Here is a 21,610-nt window from a genome sequence, read left to right on the forward strand (position 1 = left end):
GGCAGCTTCTTCTAAGGTGGCATCCACTTTATGGCTCACGCCACGAAACATTGCTGGCCAGCATTCTCCACTGGCACCTGGCCACCTGTTGGCTTACAGTCATGTAGAGAGTGAACCTATTGGTTTTTGCTGGGTATTGGTCTGCTGGGGCTGCCCACACAAAGTACAACACAACAGAAATTTATTTCCTCACAGTGCTGGAGGTCAGAAGCCTGAGGTCAAGGTGTTGGCAGGTTTGGTTTCTCCTGGGGCCTTTCTCCCTGAGGTTCACATATTCTTCTCTATGTGAAACCCGACAACAATGGGCCCGGGCTACCTGTCGCCACTTACGCCAATTAAACAGAGACAGATTGAATCATATATGAGCGTTTATTCCAATATTGCCAGCTGCTTATATCAGCTAGAAGGACAAAGATCACATGGGGAAGTAGGAATTACCGGCATGGGGAGGTAGGCAAGGTGTAATGCCACGCAGGTTACAAGCAACGTGGGCTGGGGTGGCAAAGGGCAGGCACCTCCGGATTCCATTGTCTCAGGAACTGGCTGTTGATCTTTCCATGATGATAAAAGAGATATGGACAGCATTCCAAAGTTAACTCCCATGTCCTGGGGCGTAAGACTCTCAACCAGGTTGGAATGTGCTTCCTCTAATCAGAACAGAACAATCACAGTTAAAGAGCAAGATTACTCTTTCTTACAACTACAGCTAACAATCATGGTCAACAGAGCATGATCAACATCTTTGCCCCCAACATACGTATATGTATATCTGCGCCCAAATTTCCTCTTCTTATAAGGACACAACTCATAGGGGATTGGGGCCCACCCTAATGACCTCATTAAAACTTAATTACCTCTTTAAAGACTTATTTCCAAATACAGTCCCATGCTGAGGCACTGGGGGTTAGGACTTCAACGTAAAATTTTGGGGGGGATACAATTCAGCCTATAATGTTCAGTAAAAACTGTACTCTTTTTTCACTTCAGCCCTTTCTGATCTAAAGCACACCCTAGAAGGCTGAAGAGAAAAACCATCTGCCACCTCTGCATATGCCAGTTGAAGAACCTCTGGCTGTTCGACGGGAACTTGCTATCTTAATTACTATATTATGGGAAACTCTGTCAATGGTAAACCATGAGATGCATTTTCTCACCTAATGCTTCCTTAATGACCTCACAGGACTTCATAAATGAATGCACAGAGGTGATGAATGAAGGACAAATAGATCCCTTAAAGCACTTAAGACTTCTGTTAATAGAAATGCATGGAGAAGGCCATTTAATAGGTTTCTGGACTCAGAAGTTGTCACTTATGAATGTGAATCGAACGTGTCTTTGAGCAGCACATTCTCCCGTGCCTGGGGCTGTTAATTTTTTTTCTTTCTTGATGAGACTGTTCTACTTAGGTTTCTAAGACCTTACACAGGGGTGGGGAGGTAGAAGAGGGTACAGGGGGGATAAGTGGTGATGGAAGGAGACTTGACTTTGGGTGGTGAACCCACAATACAATATACAGATGATGTGTTATAGAATTATATACCTTAAACCTATATAATTTTATTAACCAATGTTACCCCTATAAGTTCAATAAAAATTTAAAAATAAATAAATAAAATAATAAAGACTGACAAACAAAGGCTTCAAGTTAGGGTCATATAAGGAGGCACTAGGATTATGAATATATAAGAATTTCTCACGTGACCTGCTCTTTGAAGACACTCCTAATCTTATTGCAGACATGTAACTCGCCTCTGCACATGCTCACGGAAGGTTGGTTCTTTAGACCATTGTCTAGGAAATCAGTAACCCGAAGTACTTCTGCCCTGATGACAGAGCCAGCGCTTGTCACTGTCTTTCTCTTCTCACTTTACATGCCCCATCTGGCGTCACCTCCCACATCCAAGCTTATACCTCCCACATCTAATTATCCAGTTGGTATCTCTCTTCTGAACTTAGACCCCAGACACTTCTGAGTTCTACACTTTTCCACTCAATTTTCCCACAGGTAACTTGAACTCAACAGGACCCAAATAGAAACCATTATCTTACTTCAAAACATGCCCCTCCTCCTATGTCGTCCCTGTTTCTCAAATGGCACCGTCATGAACCTAGCTGCCCTCCCATTCAATTCCTGCAGATTCCACCTCCTCCAGCATATCTCTGGTCATGTGGTTTGGACCCCCTGACCTTTCCCCCCTAGAGATGACATCTAAGCCTCAGTTGCATTTAAGCTCCAGCCCCAGAAAAGAACCACACCAGGCTAGCGACCCCATGGCTGACCTCAGGACCAGCTGCATTGGATAGTAACCCCCTGTCCTGGTGCCGACCAATCAGTGGAGACCTAGGCCCAAAAAAGACACACCTGGAAAACTGCTGAATATTCTATTGAGATCTTCCCCTGGGACCTCCCCTAAAATCTCCTCCTTAGGAAGGAGGACCTAGTGCTCTCCCTCCTGGGAGCATGCTGGAGACTTTTCCTTTCCCTTCCCTCCCCCTCTCCCTCCCCCCAGGCCCATTACCATTAGCTTCCTCACTCCCAAGCTCCAAGGGCCCTTCCTTTGCCTCTATAACCCTTTTCCTCAGCCCATTTCTTCTACAAATTACCTTTTCTACCTCTGTGATTTTATAAATAAATGTTCTCTTAGAGTTTGAGTCTTGGCTCTGAGTTCTTTCCCAGCCAGAGCTCAGGTACCGAGGTTGCTGAACCCAGGTCCCGTCTGACCCCACCGGTCTAACGCCTGGATCCATTCCCTCCTCCTACATTTCCAAGGCCTTTGGAGAAATTAGACAGCATGGAGAGAAATTTACAGAGCAGTTTGGAAGAGTCTCCTGACATGTAATCCAGGACCCACAGATCTATACCCGTTAGTTCATGTATTAGCAGGAACCTCGGCTGCAAAAACAATTGGATTGAAAAGGCAGAATGAGAAGACCTGAGGGTGACTTAAAAAGGCAGAGGAGCCCAGCTGGCATGGCTCAGTGGTTGAGCATCGACCTAGGATCCAGGAGACCTTGGTTCGATTCCTGGTCAGGGCACAGGCCCAGGTTTCGGGCTCGATCCCCAGCAGGGGGCATGCAGGTGGCAGCCGATCAATGACTCTCTCACCATTGACGTTTCTATCTCTATCTCTCTCCCTCTCCCTTCCTCTCTCTGAAATCGATAAAGACATACTGGGAGAAAGAAAAAAAAAAAAGGGCAGAGGAAACCAGAGGGATTTGGAAAAGCTGTGGGCACTGGCCTGACCTTTTTGAGGCCACCCCAGATCTATCCCACGAAAACAGAGTGGGCTCTGACTCAGTCCAGCCAGTAAAGCAAGAAGGAGTCCTCTGGAGATTTCAGCACCAGGTTTTTTCACGTCTCTAGACAGCATTTGAAAGTACAACCTTTCGCAGATGTGACCCCAGCTCTCTCCTCACTTTCTGTAAATCCCCTTAATCCATAAATGGGGGGGTTAATATACAAGCAAAAGCTAGAATGGGAAAGAGCCCCATTGCCAGACCTCCAGCTCCTCGCCGAACACTTTAAAAAACAAGATAAGGCTCAGAACGAATTTATGATCTTACAAAAGTTTCGGTATCTGCAGTCCAAGGGCCAAATCTGCTCCTCCGCCTATTTTTGTAAATAAGTTTTGTTGAACAAACAGCCACCCTCATTCCCTTGCATGTCCCTGGTGCTTTCACAACTGCAGAGTTAAATAATTACAACAAGAGATGTTAGGGCTGGCAAAGTCTAAAATGTTTGCAGAAAAAGTTGGCCAACTGCTGGTATTATAATAAGACAGCTAGATGCTCCCCAAGCACCCCACCTAATTAACCCCCAAAGAAGGAATCTCCAGGCAAAGACACTTCTAGAAAGGACATTAGAAAGTCACATAAACTTTAAACCCCACCACCATCTTAGAGTCAACATACTAGTCAGAGGGTGGGTATTTCTCATGATCCTCAAACATTCCCAACGCCAGTCACAGTCACCCTCAGACCTGTAACCAAGGAACAGTGATTCCTCCTCGGGACACAGCAGCACTAACTCGGTAGGAAGGGGTTTACTGCACAAATAAAAAGCCCAGATTAAATGTTCCCTGGAGGCCTCTTCCCTGAAGTCCCTGAAAACTCCCCTTTCTCGATGAGATCATAGCTCATTTGAGATGCTGGCTCACTGCTCCCCTAGTATCTCAATCAAGCCCAAATTGGAGAGATCAAGGAAGGAAATGCCAAAAATTCTTAGACACAGGCTGGATTTGAGAGGGAAAACAATTAAGGTTCAGATTAATTTCTCCGAATCTCTATCCAAATGCCACAATATCTTGTTAAACCAGAAGCTAAAGAACTAAACCAACCAGAAAAAGCGTAACAGGCAATAAATTTAATTTTTTTTAAAAGCAAACCCCGCGCCCAACTAGCCCTAACCCTAGCCCTCAGCGTAACCCTTAGCATAGCTCTTACCCTAACCAAACAATAATTAAAACCTAAAAGCTAACCTCAAAGTTAACTCTAATGCTAAAGCTAACCCTAATCATAAACCCAACCCTAACCCAAACCCAAACACTAACACTTAATCTAACTAATTTTACTCCTGACCTCCACCCCCCCAAAAAAAAAGCTTAACAGAGAAGAAAATCATCATTCATGGCTTGTACCTGTCCCAGTAACACTCCTACCCGCCCTGTCAAAAAGTCCAAAGGGAAAAGCTATCGATGTGGGGTAAGCGGCTAGACAGACTTGAGCAGAGCGAGGGCCAAGTACAGAAGGTCACCAGGGCAGAAAGCCCTGGGTGCCTAGCAAAGGATAATTGTAGGGTGGGACCTCACCCCAGGGTGTCCTCTCCTTCCCTAGCATATCACTGGTCATGCAGTTTGGACCCCTGAACTTTCCTCCCCTAGAGACAACATCTAGGCCTCAGTTGTATTTCCGCTCCAGGCCCAGAAAAACAACCAAACCAGGTGCAGCTGACCTCAGGACCAGCTGCACTGGGTAATGACCCCCCTGCCCTGGCACCGACCAACCAACCAGTGGAGACCCCGACCCTGAAAGGACACACCTGGAGAGCTGCTGAATAGTCTATGAAGATCTGCTGGGACCTCCCTTAATATCTCCACCCTTAAAACCCTTAGGATGGAGAAAGCAGCAGGATCTCCCTCCCCAAGAGCAAGCCCTGCCTTTCCCTTCCCCTCCCCACTCCAGGCTCATTAGCATTAACATTAGCATTAACATTAGCATTAGCATTAGCATTAACTTCCTCACTCCTAAACTCCAAGGGCTTCCTTTGCCTCTGTAACTCGTTTCCTAAGCCCATTTCTTCTACGAATTAGCTCCTCTACCTCCGTGGTTTTCTAAATAAATGTTCTCTTAGAGTTCGGGCCTTGGCTCTGAATTCTTTCCCAGCCAGAACTCTAGTACCGAGGTTGCTGAACCCAGGTCCCTTCTGACCCCAGGGGTCTAGCACCCGGTGCCGTTCCCGCCACCACCACACAGTGACCTATTCTGATTTTGGATTTGTGAACTTTGCCTTCCAGTCCTGTCAGTGACACATTTTGAGCCTGTGTCATTTGTTCTACACAGGGCATTATTGTTCTATCTTCCTCTATTAGCAAACATTTTTCTCTTTTTTCTGAAATAATGTATTTTCTATTTATTGATATTAGAGAGGGGGAGAGAGAGAGATCGATCTGCCATTCCACTCCTCCATGCACCCATAGGTTGATTCCTGCTTGTGCCCTGACCGGGGATCAAATCCTCAACCTTGGGGTATCGGGAGGACACCCCAAGCAACCTAGCCACCCGGCCAGGGAAACGTTTCTTTCTTAGGGTCTTGGCAGCTATCCCAGAAGGAGCCCCACTGCGCCTTCTCCCACCCCTTTGATCTATAGCAGATGTAAATCCTTTCAAAACAACTTACATTTTTCCTCCGGAGCTCATTGTATCGAGACCCCCAGCAGCTCCGGGGCAGGGGCCTGCTGCTTTGTTTGCCCAGCCCTGCCGCGGCGGTGTAGACCGCTTGCCCCAGGTCCCGGCCCTTTCCCTGGCTAGTGGGAAAGGGCTCAATACAAGCCCTTCCTTTCAGAAAAGGTTTCCGCCAGGAAGGTTTTTGTTTAACAACTTCAAGGCCATAAATGGAGCAGTCATACCCTTGCTTGCCTGTAGTACCAAACCCAAATTTAATTTCATAACGGTGCCCCCTGAGGCTGCATTTTTAAAAGTCGTGGTTTAGCTCAGAGAGGATATAGGTTTCCAAAGAGCAGTTACAATTTTGTCAAAGCAAAATTCATTTCCTGGGACATGCTCTATCCCAAGGAGGGAAGCCCCTTCCTTCTGCCATGCGGAGGGACCTTGACAGCTTTCCCAGGCCGGTAACTCGGAGGCAAATGAGAGGGTTCCTGGGTCTCAGCGGCTGCTGCGGCTTCTCTGGCATTGTCAGGCCACTGGACGACTTAGCCAAGTCCTTGGTAACCTCTTCACCGGGGATCTAAACACGAACGGGCCTCTTATGAGTTAAAATTAGCTCTTCCTAATTATCATAAGCCTTTCTCCATATTTATACATGAGACTCAGCTTCCTGGGGATCATCAGGGACCAATAACTTACTGCAGTCTTTCTTGATCTGCTGGCAAAGCCGATCTACCTGTCAAGTGTAATAACCACAGCAGCCAAACTAGCAAAACTTGATTCGTCTCTGTGTGTGTTTTATGGTGGCATAATTTATATCTATATTACACACAAAAATTTCCGTCTTAATCATTTTTAAATGGAAACGTCAGTAGCATTAACTGCATCCTCTGTGCTGTGCAACTGCTGCCACTATTTCTAACACCCTTTCATCATTCCAGACAGAAACTCTGTAACCATTAAGCAATAACTCTCCATTATTTCCCCGCCCCCAGCTCCTGGTAACCTCCGTTCTTCTATGATAAGAGATTTCATATAAGTGGAATCATAGAATATTTGCTCTTTCGTGCCTGGCTTATGTGACTGAGTGCTGTTCCGTCGTACATACCACATTTTGTTAATTTGTTCATCTATTGATGGGCGCTTGGGTTGTTTCTATTGTTGGCCAGGTGAATAATGCTGCTCTGGACAATGCACAGATTTTCGCACTGTTTAAGTCCCTGTTTTCAATCTTTGGGTAAATACCTGGGAGTGGAATTGCTATGTCATATGGTAACTACGCTTAACTTTTTGAGGAACCACCACACTGCTTCCCACAGAGGCCGCACCATTTACACTCTCATCAGCAATGTATGTGAGTTCCAATTTCTCCACATCTTTGTCAACACTTGTTATGTGTTTTTGTTTTTGTTTTTGTTTAATATATCTTTATTGATTTCAGAGAGAGGAAAGGAGAGGGAGAGAGTGAAATAGAAACATCAATGATGAGAGAGTCATTGATCGGCTGCCTCCTGCACACCTCCAACTGGGGATAGAGCCAGCAACCTGGGTATGTGCCCTGATCGCCTGGATCCTAGGTCAAGGCTCAACCGCTGAGCCACGCCTGGCCAGGCATGTGTTGTTTTTTTAATTATAGCCATTGTAGTAGGTGTGAACTGGCAGCTCATTATGGTTTTGATTTGCATTTCCCTAATGACTAATGGTACCCCGCACCTTTTCATATGCTAATTTTCAACTTGTGTATCTTCTTTGGAGAAAGGTCTATTCAAGTCCTTTGCCCATTTTAAAATTGGATTGCTTGTCTTTTTGTTGTTGAAATGTAGTTCTTTACAAATTCTAAACATTAAACCTTATCAAATATATGACTTGTAAATAATTTCTCCCATTATCAGGGTTGTATTTTAGGCCTCTTGATAGTGTCCTTTTGTTTCAGGTGACAGGAATGGCACCAGGTGTTAGACCGGTGGGGTCAGACGGGGCCTGGGTTCAGCAACCTCGGTACTTGAGCTCTGGCTGGGAAAGAATTCAGAGTCAAGACTCAAACTATAAGAGAACACTTATTTATAAAATCACAGAGGTAGAAAAAGTAATTCCTAGAAGAAATGGGCTGAGGAAACAAGTTTTAGAGGCAAAGGAGTGAGGAAGCCAATTGTCCCAGGCCTGGGGATGAGGGGCGAGGAGGGGAGAAGGGAAAGGGGAAGGCGAGGCCCTGCTCCAGGGAGGGCTAGAGCTCTTGGTCCTAACTGTCCTAAGTAGGAAGATCTCAATAGAATATTCAGCAGTTTCCCAGGTGTGTCCTTTCAGGGTCAGGGGTCTTCACTGATTGATTGGTGGGCACCAGGGCAGGGGGTCATTACCCAATGCAGCTGGTCCTGAGGTCAGCCATGGTGTCAACTGGTCCGATTTTGCTTCTTTTCTGGGCCTGGAGCTAAAATACAACTGAGGCCTAGATGTTATCTCTGGGGGAGAAAGGTCAGGGGGTCCAAACTGCAAGACCAGTGATATGCTAGAGGAGGAAAGGTCACCCTGGGGGCGAGGTCCTACCCTACATATGTCCTTTGCTAGACACCCACCCAGGGCTTTCCACCCCGGTTACCTTCTGTACCTGGCTCTGCTCATGCCTAACTGCCTACCACACTTTGTTGCACAAATGCTTTTAGTTTTGATGAAGTCCAATTTATTTATTTTTTTGTTGTCTGTGCTTTTTTTTTTTTAACCTCACCCAAGCATCTGTTTATTGATTCCAGAGAGAGACAGACAGACACAGAGAGATGGAGAGAGAAACATCAATATGAGACAGAAACATGGATCGGTGCCTCCCATAAGGGCCCTGACTGGGGATCGAACCCGAAACCTAGGTATGTGCCCTGATCGGAAATTGAACTTGCAACCTTTTTGGTGTACGGGACAACGCTCCAACCAAATGAGCCACCTGGCTGGAGCCGTCTGTGCTTTTGGGTCATACTGAAGAACATATTGCCAAATCCAAGGTTATGGAGGTCTTCCCCAGGTTTATTTCTAAGAGTTTTATAGTTTTAGCTCTTAAATTTAAGTCCTTGATCCAGCTATTGTTTTCTTTGATTCATTTTGAGTTAATTTTTGTATGTAGTACAAGGTAAGGCCCAACTTTATTCTTTTGCATGTGGATAGCCAGCTTTCCTACCACCATTTGTTGAAGAGACTGTTATTTCTTCATTGAGTGGTCTTGGCACCCATGTGAAAAACAAATTAATCATGGATGTGAGAGTTTATTTTGGGGCTATCATTTCTATTTTATTGGTCCATATGTCTGTCCTATGCCAGTTCCACAGCATTTTGATTACTATAGCTTTGTCCTAAATTTTTAAATTGGGACGTGTGAGTCTTCCAAGTTTGTCCTGCAACCTGGTTTTAGGGTCTCCTTTAAATTGAATGGTCCCTCATGCTGGATAATTTTTGTTACTTATTAAAAATATACATTTGCCCGGCTGGTGTGGCTCAGCGGTTCAGCATCGACCTATGATCCAGGAGATCCCGGTTCAATTCCCCGTCAGGGCACATGCCCAGAGTTGCGGGCTCGATCCCCAGCAGGGGGCGTGCAGGAGGCAGCCGATCAATGACTCTCTCATCATTGATGTTTCTCTCTCTCCCTTACTCTCTCTGAAATCATTAAAAACATATAATAAAAAAGAAAGAAATCACTTCCCCAAACAAACAACAAAGTAATAATCACTTAAAAATACATATGTACATTTCTCGGCAGGTGGGTCTATCGCCCATGAAATCCCCTTCCTTCCCTCCTTACATATTTTCATTCGTCAGTGGAATACCTTGAACCCTATACCCCTATTACCTGAAGAAGGGGAATCATAACTAACCTCTGTGCATGCATGAATGAATTTATCAGAAACTTTAGAAAAATGCAGACTTAATCTTGTTGGTTGATGGGCCGTATCATCAGGCTGAAGCTGGAAAACACCCTGTAACAAACTCACTTGGCCTCCAGCACTCGATCTGGCTGGAGGGGGGAGAACGCCCCTCCACCCTTCTTTAGTTTTCACAGCAGGACTAATAATAATGAAACGGACAAAGGCCCGAAAACAGGAAAAAAACAATTTAATACACGTGCACGGGGGAATCAGAGCTCAGAGCATAAAATGAGGCTCAAAGAAATGTCCAACCAGGCATCTTTTTATACTTTTTAGACAAAGAAACGATACATTTGTGAAGAATTGACTGGACGAAAAGAAGTTAGTGCTTATTGGAAAGGAATCCAAGCCAGGTCCGGGTAATCATTAAACAGGCATTTAAACAGGAGTCCATTGGACAAGAGGCACCTCGGCCTGTTTATACAGACTCTTTGGCTAGAGTTGTTTAATTCTAGTGACTAGGGGTGCTTCCAGGTGCAGGCGGACACCCTTCAAACGGGAGATTTCTTTCCTGCTTTTTAACAGAGTTTGGAGAGTCAAGTGTCCTTCTGGCACTGGCTGCTTGTCAAGGACCTTTAATTCAAAGTAATCAGAATGCTAGTGTGGGATATTTGGGGGCAGCCTGGGATGGACCCTGACAATCTCATGGTGGCGGCAAATCTGCCCAGATGGCAGCATTCCCTGTGCTCCCCAGGGCCTGCTAGATTGCCCGAGGTAAAAGGGTTAATATAGGCACGGAAGGTAAATACACATTTTGGATAGTCCATGATTTCAGAATGCTTTGGAAACAGACGCCTCTGACCCTTGGCAGACACTGCACTCAGGAAGGGGAGCGTGGCTGGAGAGCAGGGTGAGGCATGGGGACCCTGGACCAGAGCGGGGACCATCCCCACTGCTCAAGCGTGGGAGACCCTCCCATCTCCCTCCTTGGATGTTAACATTGGACCAAGTGAAAAGTTGCTGGTCATTTGTCTTCTTGTTGTTTTTTATTTAAGCAGAACATTTTATCTTAAAATAAAAATGGCAAAGGGAATGAGGGTGTAGAAGAAATAACAACCCTTTTGGTCCCCTGCTGCTCACTCGCTCTGGCTGGTAGTGTTTTGGGCTCTGAGTACCTGAAAGGACAAGCCAAAATCTGGGAAGGAGGTCAGCTGCCCTCAAAGGCAAGGCCGACCAAAATACAGCTGAAGAAATGATTTTGAGGAATCAGCTTTTAAAAAATTAGCAGATTTGGGAAATTGGAGAATTCTTTAATCTTCTTAGAGTTACAAACCACAATTTAAATGTCATACCCCTGCCCCATTTAATTAGTCGCAGCATCTTCAAATTATCCCAGTGTAATTCTTTTTCTGGGCTCCCTTGCTCTCTCATCGAGTGGAACTCCATTTGGTCAGCGTGTGGCACATAAATTAGGATGTCCTCCGCTCTCCCACAAAATCTACTACCTGAAGGTGACAGGAAACCCAGTCCCTTCTTTGACTCAGGGAAAGATGACTCCTTCTGAATGTATTTTTCTTTGCCTTCCTGAAAGGTTTTTCTTAACTATTTAAGCCTAAAAAGTTTATTTACTAGTTACACTTGAATTGTTTTCTTGGCCTCTTTTCTACCTTACTGGAAAATCTAAGTGAAAAGTGTTTTCGGAACAGTTCCTTGGAAACTGCAGCTCCCAGAGCCCAGAAGCCCCTACAAGTCATAATATCTGAGCCCAGATCTGGTTTCCTGGCTATTAAGCTGTGTGTCCTCAGGCAAGGCACTTAATCTCATCTATAAAACGTGGGCAATAACCCGGAGTCCTTGGCTAATCGATTGGTATGAGGAGAACATGTGATAGAGATAATTATGAGAAGTGACCTCAAAAAGGACACAGTACTGAGACTGCTTATTTTCTTCTCGATGTTATCTATTGTTTACGCTTTAAAAAATAATTTTTATTTCTGCATTTTTATAAAATGTACATAAAAATATATTTATATTTCATTTTGAAAAGCATTCAGGCCCAGCCGGTGTGGCTCAAGGGTTGAGCAATGGCCTAGGATCCAGGAGATTGCGGTTCGATTCCCTGTCAGGGTACATGCCTGGATTTTGGGCTCGATCCCCAGTAGGGGGGGTGCAGGAGGTAGCCGATCAATGACTCTCTCATCATTGATGTTTCTGTCTCTCTCTTTCCCTCTCCCTTCCTCTTTCTGAAATCAACAAAGACATATTAAAAATATTAATAATAAAAATAAAAAACATTCAGTGTTGCACAAATAGTAGTTATTAAATTAGACTTCTTTTGATGTTAAGCTCTAATTTTTATCAATTTTACTAGTAAAATGCATGAAAAACTTGAAGTCTCAAACTAATGGTGTCAGGGTGTCTCTGGGAGACCTGAGCATGTAAAAATTAGGCTGTATATTTGAGCATTAAGAAAATTAGAAACAGGCGTTTTCATGGTCCTACGAAGTAAGCACCTTCTTGGAAAATTGGTTAATTTTAATGCAACAAATACAGTTACCTAGAGCTAGCACCGTCCTAGTGAACCTCTGGTTTCTCCACTGGCTGCGCTGGGTACTCCTCTGGGCTCTGCCCTGTGGCGGGTCAGAACTCAGTGTCCCCAGCCCTGTGGCTGCTCCGGCAATTGTTTGGCGGATTGCTCCCCACCAGTGGCCCTTTGGCATCGCACCCCGTGCACGTGCAGCTAGGCTGGTGTTCAGCAAAGGCCACGGTAGCCCCACGCAGATTTCTGGACCCCTCTCCAACATTCTGCCTAAGAAGTCCCAGCTGCCTCTACCTCCCCAGATTTCAATCTCAGTCTTTTCTGCAGGGAGCCCTCCCTGCCCTGCCTGGGTTCTGGGAGGTGCCTCCGGACAGAGAACCAGGGGAACCCTGACTCACCTGATGCCTCTCTCAGGGACCAGTGTCCCTTGAGGCCTGTTGTCCAATATCTGAAAACAGGCGTTTCCTAGATTTGGTTCAGTTTTGAAGTTGTGTAAGGCGGGAGAGCAACTCTGGTACCATACGGCCAGAGTTGGAAGCCCTCAAATGAATTTTGGAAGTTAGAGCCTTCATCTCCTAAGAGAGGTTGCTCATGTACAGGGTTAGAAATTTGGTGAGTGTGGGACTGACGCATAGTCCTCTTTGTATCTCTTAGCAAACCTGGGAGGGTCACAGAGAAAAATGGAGACGTAACTTCTTCAACAAATAATTATTGAGGGGCTTCTAGGTGCCAGGTTCCAATCTGGCCCTGGGGGCACAGCAGGGAATAGGCATCGAAGTCCCCCCTTCATGAGGGAAATGGCTAGTGGCCCTGAGGGTACAAAGGGATAAAGAACCGTCCTGCCTGTCCCCCGGCATCTTCTTTCCACTGCACTCGCCGTGACGTCACCCCTCCTTCCCACCAGCTTTAAAACCCCACTTTTCGCACGGACTCTACACATCTTTCCCCCAAGACCTGCTGAGCGCTTTGCAGCATGTTAGATGCTGAGGGTGAGCCAAGCACAACCTCTGCCATCACGTAGCTTAAAAGGGGTGGAGGAGATGAGGCACGTAGGAAAACAAATCCAGCTGCCCAGGGCCACTTACTTCCCCAGGAGCGCTGGTTTGCAAGATGAAGTGACACCTAGAAGCACAGGGGCTCCCAGGTCCTCCTCTGGCAGGCCTGGGACCCGGCCCTGGCTGGCTAGTGGGTTCCACAGGGCGGACGCCAGACAGGGAGCATCCTACCCTCTGAGAGGAGGTCCCCCAACAGCCAGGGCAGGATTGGGGCACAAAGCAAAGACACCAAAGGGAACGTGTGCACTGGGTGACTCTGTGCGTGTCCACAAATGACCACGGACGTGCCACAGTATTGGTTTTGAGGTTATATATGAATAAATTTTAGTAAGTGGGCAAATTCACAGATCCAGAATCTGCCAATACAGAACCCGTGAGTAATGAGAGCGGGTTGTGAACCTGACCTTGTCACTCTCCTGCCTGAGCCTTCAGTGTCCCGCCATTGCCCCCAGGGACCTGGGCTTGTCCACTCTTATTTCCCTTCTGACCTTATGTGCTGGCCTCCTGTGCTTCCTGGGGGCAGAAACTGTTTGTTTGTATTTCTATCACGTAACACAGGGGCTGGCCCAGAGCAGATGTTTAATAAATAGTAAATTTAAAGAAATAAGTGAACATACCAGTAGAGGGAACACAGTAAGTGAGTATGGGAGATCTCAAGGCATCTGACAAAGATGACAGTGAAGCCATCACTTTAAAGTCATTTTCAATTTATTGTTAAAAAATTTTCCTGGAGTGAGCGCATAAATCTATTTAAAGGATTAATTAAACTTTGCTACCAAACTTCCCACCAGAACAAAAGAGGTAGAAACCTCTTTGCGGGCCCCCAGCACGCTTGGCCCTTCAGTCTGGTGAACTCCTGTCACTTTTGCTCCGACGCTGGGGACACTGGTGACTTGGAACTAATTCTGCCTGATGCTGCCGGCTCTGTTTTGGTTCCAGTTCCCCTTCACTCTCTGTGTGGATTCCCGCAAACGTGCGTGCGGAGAGCTTTCAGTCTTCCCCACCTTCTCCCAGTGAACCTTAATCCCGCTATGTGACATTCAGTTAAACAGCGAGCGGTGCCAAGCGGGGAGCCCCACGGCTTCAGTTCCAGCGTCGCTGTCATCTGAGCAGGGTTTGCAGGGTTCCAGCCCGAGGATTCCTGGAAACGCTGGCGGGCACTGCGGGGCTTTTGAATGGCTCGTTTCAACTTGAATCTTGTCAACTGAATGGCTTTTATTGTGTGTGACGGTCCCAGTGACCACGAAAGTCATACTCTCAACTCTCATTTATTCAGGATGGAAAAAAAGCAAGCATGCAGGGACAGGCTCTGAGGATAATTCTCAATCTCAGCCACAGCCAGTCATCAAGTACTATGTATTTTTATTTGTTTGTTTGTTTTTAAATGTATCTTTATTGATTTCAGAGAGAGGAAGGGAGAGGGAGAGACATAGAAACATCAATGATGAGAGTCACTGATCGGCTGCCTCCTGCACACCCCCTACTGGGGATCAAGCCCCAAACCAGGGCATGGGCCCCGACTGGGAATCGAACCCCGATCTCCTGGATCCTAGGTCAGTGCTCAACCGCTGAGCCACATCAGCTGGGCTAAGTACTATGTTTTTTTAAAAATGTCTCTTACACCTTCCCATCCTCACAACCAGGCCCTTGGCCTAGGATCAGCTTTATCTCCTGCATGGACTAAACTTTAGCTTCTTAATTGTTGTTTCCCTTTTTCAGTGTGTCAGCTCCTCCCCTCTCCCATCCCACCCATCCTGCACCTCAATCATGTTAACGCCCTAAAACACAGACCTCCTTCTCTCCCTTGTGTGCGGCTGTTGACTCTCTTCTCAAGAGACTTTCAGGATCATGCGATTTCTGAAAGCGGAATTATCCCATTCCAAGTGAATTCAGATGAAAACTGGTAATAAAATCAGGTACAGCTCCAAAGGGAAGAACCCAGCTGGGTCTGTAAAGGAATCGCACAGGAGACGGCACACATATTTAGGCTGTGTTAGGGTCACTCGCATCTTACCATGTCACGTGGAAAATGTCACCACCGTTTGGACAGTTGGACATGCCTTCTTGGGAAAATGAGTTTTCATTTTGTTTCTATGCCTCTGCAATACTAAGTTGGCTCAGTAATAAATATATGAGATCTTTTGATGGAAAAAAAAAACACCCCACAGATTTCATCATTCATGCATCAAAAATATCTCTGCTTCCTTCATGTGGAAGAGCAAGTCCAAGAGTCCCAGTCTGGACCTGACGGCTAATGATCCATCCCACCTGTCTCTGTGGCTTCTTCAGGTTCAGTTATCTGCTCCACTCCGGTTGTCATCACCATTATTGCTCACAGGCCCACTCTTCATCTCCAAGGTGTCACTCACCTTGGCCCATGTTCTAGAAAGCCTGTCTCTTTCACTCCTTAAAGACCCAGAGAAGTCCAACCCCTCCTCCAAGGCCTTTCTCTGTTGATGGTCCCCACTGTGAACTCCTGGAGTCTGGAGCACTCTGTTTTGATACTTATATTTTTCAATAATGCTTTTCATTGTTTTCAACTCTTTCATATACACATATCTGAACTGTAAGCCCCTGAGGGTCCAGGGGCTTAGATCAGCACTGTCCAATACAAGTATAAGGGGAGCCACAAGTGCAAAGCCTCATATGTCATTATAAATCTTCTAGTAGTCTTAGAAAAATAAAAGGTAAAATTAATTTTAATAATATATTTTATTTAGCCAAATATGTCCAAAATATTATTATTTTAACATGCAATCAACACAAACAATTGCTAACGAGATAGCTCAGTTCTTTATTTCGTACTGTTTGGGACCCAGTGTGTATTTTATACTGACAGTGCCTCTCGCTTTGGGCTGGCCACATGTCCAGTGCTTAGTAGCCCTGGGGGGCTATCCCATTGGACCCTTAGCCCTTGAAACCCCACACAGTTGAGTGTCAGTACAACGTACACAAGGAATGTGAGTCACAGCCTGCTGTCCCACTGGAGGAGGGTCTCTGGCACTAGTTTCTGTCCTTGACCCTGTTCTGTTTATCATTTTCATTGGGTACTTCGGTGGTTAAGGACCCCGCTCTGCAAGGGGCATAGAGTTAACCGTGACAATTCCCCAACCTCAGAGGAATGTCATGAAGAGAGCATGAGATACTGCCTGTCAAATGCTTACCCTGGTTACGCAGGCATGTTACACCCTTAAAAATATTTGTTTTTACAACTATTAGTATCACTATAAGTGGTATATTTATTAATTTAGCAGGTGAGATAATTATGGGAAAGACAGGTATTAAGTGAGATTAAAGAATCAAGTTCAAAAAGCTTTTCCCAGATAGGATCCAATAGGCTGAATGAAACAAGAGGAAATTGAACAGACATAAGTCAAAGTATTACAGTTACGCTAAAAAATCCAGCTACACAAAGATAACCTTTCAGCTGAACTGTAGCACATACAAAAAGAGGCATTTAATTACTCATTGACTAAATGTAATTAAGAATAAAATTGTCATCGTACATTTTAGTATATGTTTAATGTAAAATGAAAATAGTACAAAAGGGTATAAAGTAAACAGTTAAAACTCTCCCTCTGGGAACCTCCCTTTTCCACTCCCTAGAAGAGCCACTTTCTTACACGCCTTTCCAGAACCGTCCTAGGCCTAAATAAACATATATTTGTTTATCTTAACACTTATGGGGGTAGCCTGCTATTCTCTTGTGCAACTTACTTGAAAAGGGTTAAAACTAAAGTTGGATTGAAGTTCAATATTATTCAGAAGTGTGGTGTGTCAACTCCCAACTTTAGTTTGATTTTAAGCTTAAGAAAAGGGAGCTGTAGGGGGGAGGAGACAGCCCAAGGCTATTGAGAGCTTGTCAAACACATCTGGACTTTTTCACTTACATGTGAACACTACCTTTAAAGAAAAATGCTGACAAACCGTATGTGTCTGGAGGAGAGGGATTGGGGGGGGCAAAGTAATTCAAGACTGTATCTGCACAGAAGACCAGCTGGAGGCCCTGAGGATGTTTAACCCAAGGGACACCTCAGAGGAACTGGATAACTGTTTCTCTGGGAGGAAAAACAGCCATTCACACGACTTCGGGGAACAAACAGTGATTAACCAGGGTTCCAACAGGTTAAAAATGCTTTCTAAAAGAGGCTCTTTTTTTAACTAAATAAGGACTTTTGTGGAGACACATGAGGCAATGCATGTAAAAGGGCCTTTTAAATTAGAAGCCACCATGGAGGACAATTGTTTCTAAAAACTAGAAAGGTCTGAGATTTGAATGGCAGCCTTTAGCAAGTGTGACCCTCAAATCACTTCAGATGTTTAAGGGGAGGCTGGGACCTCATTAACAAAAATAATTGCCATGTTCTTAAAATTTTCATTCATTATCTCAGAGTAACTTATTTATATCTTTGAACCTGGCTCATTGCCTGGCATAAAGCAGATTAAAGGGGAAGGGAAAAAGGAGGGAGGCAGGGAGGCAGATTTGAATTAGTGATAATCATCCGAGCATTTTCCCTCCTCTTAATGCTTCTTTCCCTCCCACCAGCTCGGCCATCAGTTTCAGCCTCCTCTTGCCTGTTCTCCACAAATACTTCTCGAATTCTCTGCCCCTCTCCCCCATCTCCTCTCCCACCCGGCTTGTTGCTGCTGAAACTTCTGATCCCTCTCATCTCCCCAAGGGCACTGTCTGGTCGGGTCAGGCCTCCTCAGCTATGTGCTTTTAAGGGAATAAAGCTTGTGGCAGATACTTCCCAAGTGTTTTAATGTATTTACTGCATTTTCTAGGTTTCTGCACTCTCTTTTGCCTTTTTTTTTTTAATTCAAAAAGCAAGCGGGTGAAAGTGTCCCTCATTCTGGCTGAGGGCTCTGTCCCTTGTGGTCCCTTCCATTTCAAGGGTTTCGACCATCACCTCTAAGTGCAGGCACTGGTCCTGCCTTTACACAACCAGGTACCCGGCTGCTGCCCCTGGCATCTCCTCAGTAAGAAGACCAGGTGTGTGCCAAGGTCCCACTGCTTATTAACTGAGCACACTGGGCGAATGAATGACCTGTGATGAGCCCTTCATTCATTCCTCAGATGCCGCTCTGAGTAATGCTCACCTCCCAGAGGTTGTGCGGGCCAAAGGAGGAAAATCCCTGCAAAAGTGCTTCATAAAGCATCTGGGTATTTGTTCCCTGCGCTTTCTAAAGCATCTGGGTATTTGTTTCCTGCCTCTTGCTTTCCGCCGCCTCATTCAGGCCTTCCTTGCTCTCCATTCAAAGATGCATTAGCCTCTCAACTCCTGTCCCTGCGCCTAATCTCTGCCTCTAACTCCAGCCTATTAGCAAGTGCCAGAATGATTCTCCCAAAGCTCAGACAGCTCCCCACTGCCTGAGAAACAGAATCCGAACTTCTTAGAGCTCAGTTCTTAGTACTTCGTGTCAGTACCCGCCTCTCCGCCCTTGTCTCCCAAAGGCAGCCCACCTTCCCACCAGCTGGGGCTCTCCTCACCCTCCCTGGTCTGGCTGCACTTGCCCAGAGACTACTTAGCCTTCGAGCACTATTTAAGTGGCCCCGTTTCTGTGGTGCCTTTTCTGATCCCCAAAAGGAATCTGCCTCTGCTGGGACGGCCGCAGTGTTTGATTTCCACGTTGGTGGTGATGTGATCTGATGGACGGTGAGTGGCTTGAAGTCGTGGGCTGAATCTCACCCATCTTTGTGTTCATTATAGAGCTTAGCACTGTGACTTGCACATAGGAGATACTCAAGAACTTACCTCTAACGACACATTCTTTAAAAAACTTTTATATCACTAGGTTCCTAGCATTGTGCTAGCTGCTATAGCAACTAAAAAAAAGCCTTACCCTTGTCCTCGACTAAATAAACTTAAATAATAATGAGGTGACAAAGCAACAATTTAAAAATGATATAAAAGAGATTACGATTAAATACGTTTGCTAAAATTTAGGCCAAATACATTGCACAATTGCTCTCAAAGTATTCTAATTTAGTCCTGCAGCCAGTGAAAAATGACCGCTGCGGACAAGAAGATAAACTTCTCTAAGGTTAGCAGAATTTAAGGGCATCAGCTCTAAAAAAAAAAGGTATTGGGATGTTTATGTTTTTCAGGTTCCTGCTAGTGTTTCAACAACCTAAGGTATGAAACTTTTAGAATGATTTTTTTAAAAAAGCCCAAAGAGACTGGGATGCTCCAGAAAGCACATGCCAAGTGGGTAGGGATTAGAGGCGGGCTGGAGATGTGACTGGATCCGTGCAAGGACAGGAAGACAAGGAGGATGCCTTGAAAGGTCACAAGTTCACAGAGCGCTTCTGGCTGAAAACATTGCTTTAGATCCCCTAAGTATCATCAGATGTCTGAGGCTCGGAGGTCTGTGCTCAGAGGCCCGGGTCCCTGACCTTGATCTACAGAGTCTAAGAAGGGTGTGAGTTAATGCATAGAGCACTGGATTGGACGTGTCTCTATTTTCTGACTTCCAAGAGCCTGTAAACGACAGAACAAAGAGATAAGAAAGTAAAGACTGATTTAGCTGCATATGAAATAGCTGGGCCTCCTGGCTTGAGATCATAATATTGTTGTTTCGAAATTGAATTAAAGCAAAACATATTTCACAAGTTATTTATTACTTCATTCCTATTACAAGCATGAACCTTAGCAGGCACATTTTATTGGCCTTAAGCAGGCAGTGACACTCCCTGTGGTGCCACAACGTTTGTTGGGCTTTTGTATAATTATGTTTTGGATTTTTACAAATAAAGTCTTAATCAGTACCACAGAAATTCTGTAGAAATTTCCATTCACACTGGGTTGTTATTTGTTGACACGAAAGGGGTCTATTTCAATATTTTCACATCATTGAGTATTTCCCAGAATGTAGAGCCTGCCTTTAAAATGTTGTGGTTGGGTCCAGCTGGTGTGGCTCAGCAGTTGAGCATCAACCTAGGATCCAGGAGATCGAGGTTTGATTCCCGGTCAGGGCACATGCCCGGGTTGCAGGCTCGATGCCCATCAATGACTCTCTCATCATTGATGTTTCTATCTCTTTCTCTATCTCTCCCTTCCTCTCTCTGAAATGACTATATATATATATATATATATATATATATATATATATGTCATTGCTTGGCAAAATAAAATATGACATTTCTACGTAAAAAAAACACACATATTTGTGGTTGGCATCATTTAAACTGTCCCTCATGTCCTGGCACCAGGGACCTCAAGTTGCTGTCTCGCTGGCCCTAACCCCCTTTCGTCATCCATAATCCTCTCAAGTATGTGCTGAAAAATGATTTCACTGCCCTGATACTTAGAAATGATTTCTCTTCTCATTGCATCATGGATAACCAGGCCTCCTGTCACCTACCTTCCCCTGCAGGGCAGACGGCAACATGACCCGTGGAATTAGAGGAGTTCATGCTGGGGTGTGAGCCAAAGATCACAATGCTCCCTCACTCCCACACAAGCAAATGTGTCCCTGTCCCGAAGACACCCACTGTTTAAGTAGGCGAGTAAATAAATACCTGAAATCCGGAAATGTGACTTGGTGATTAGTGGAAGGGAGACACCCTGAGGTGGAAAATTCTGGACGGTGGGTGGAGTGGGAAGCCTCCCTGATGCCTTCAACTCACACTGCCTGGGCTGGGGCTTCTCATTGCCCGTCTGGCCTAGTCACAAGGGGCCAGCGGACACATCTGCCAACGTTAAAAGACGAGGGTCTGGGGTGGGCTCTGCAGGGAGGGAGATTAAAGGGGGAACGCCCCCCGAAGCGCAGGGCCTTTTACGTTGGCTGTCTGAGGCGCCCAGAACACTTTGTAATTTATGATCCTATTGAATGTATTTGGAACAACTAAATTGTTTAATAATTAAAGCAAATAACCAGTGGACGTTACAGTTACCCACTCAGTGTAGGGCACTGGCATCTAACCCGAGGCGTGCCTGCAAATCGGTCCTTGCCTCCTGACCTGTCTGTGTCCAACCTGGTGGTAAATGTCATTTTTATACACCCTTCCTAAAACGGGGACAGCCTGTTTCTCTCTCTGTTCTCGCCCTCTGACCAGGGAGCCGTGAGGGTTATTTCTGCCACAGAGCTGATGGGTACCTTCGGAGACTGAATCTCTTTCTCTGTTTTCCTGACATGTCCGTCGGGGATGACTCACGTGTTTGCTTTGAAGTCCGGGAGAGGCCTGGGGCTCTTCTCGGCGGCCGTCCCTGCGGCTGGACGTGCCATTTACTGAGAGTGACCTGCGGGGGTCTGGCTGTCCCGGCCTCTGGGTTCCGCCGTCG

This window comes from Miniopterus natalensis, chromosome 21 (genome assembly GCF_054644295.1).
Source record: "Miniopterus natalensis isolate mMinNat1 chromosome 21, mMinNat1.hap1, whole genome shotgun sequence".
Classification (NCBI taxonomy): Eukaryota; Metazoa; Chordata; class Mammalia; order Chiroptera; family Miniopteridae; genus Miniopterus; species Miniopterus natalensis.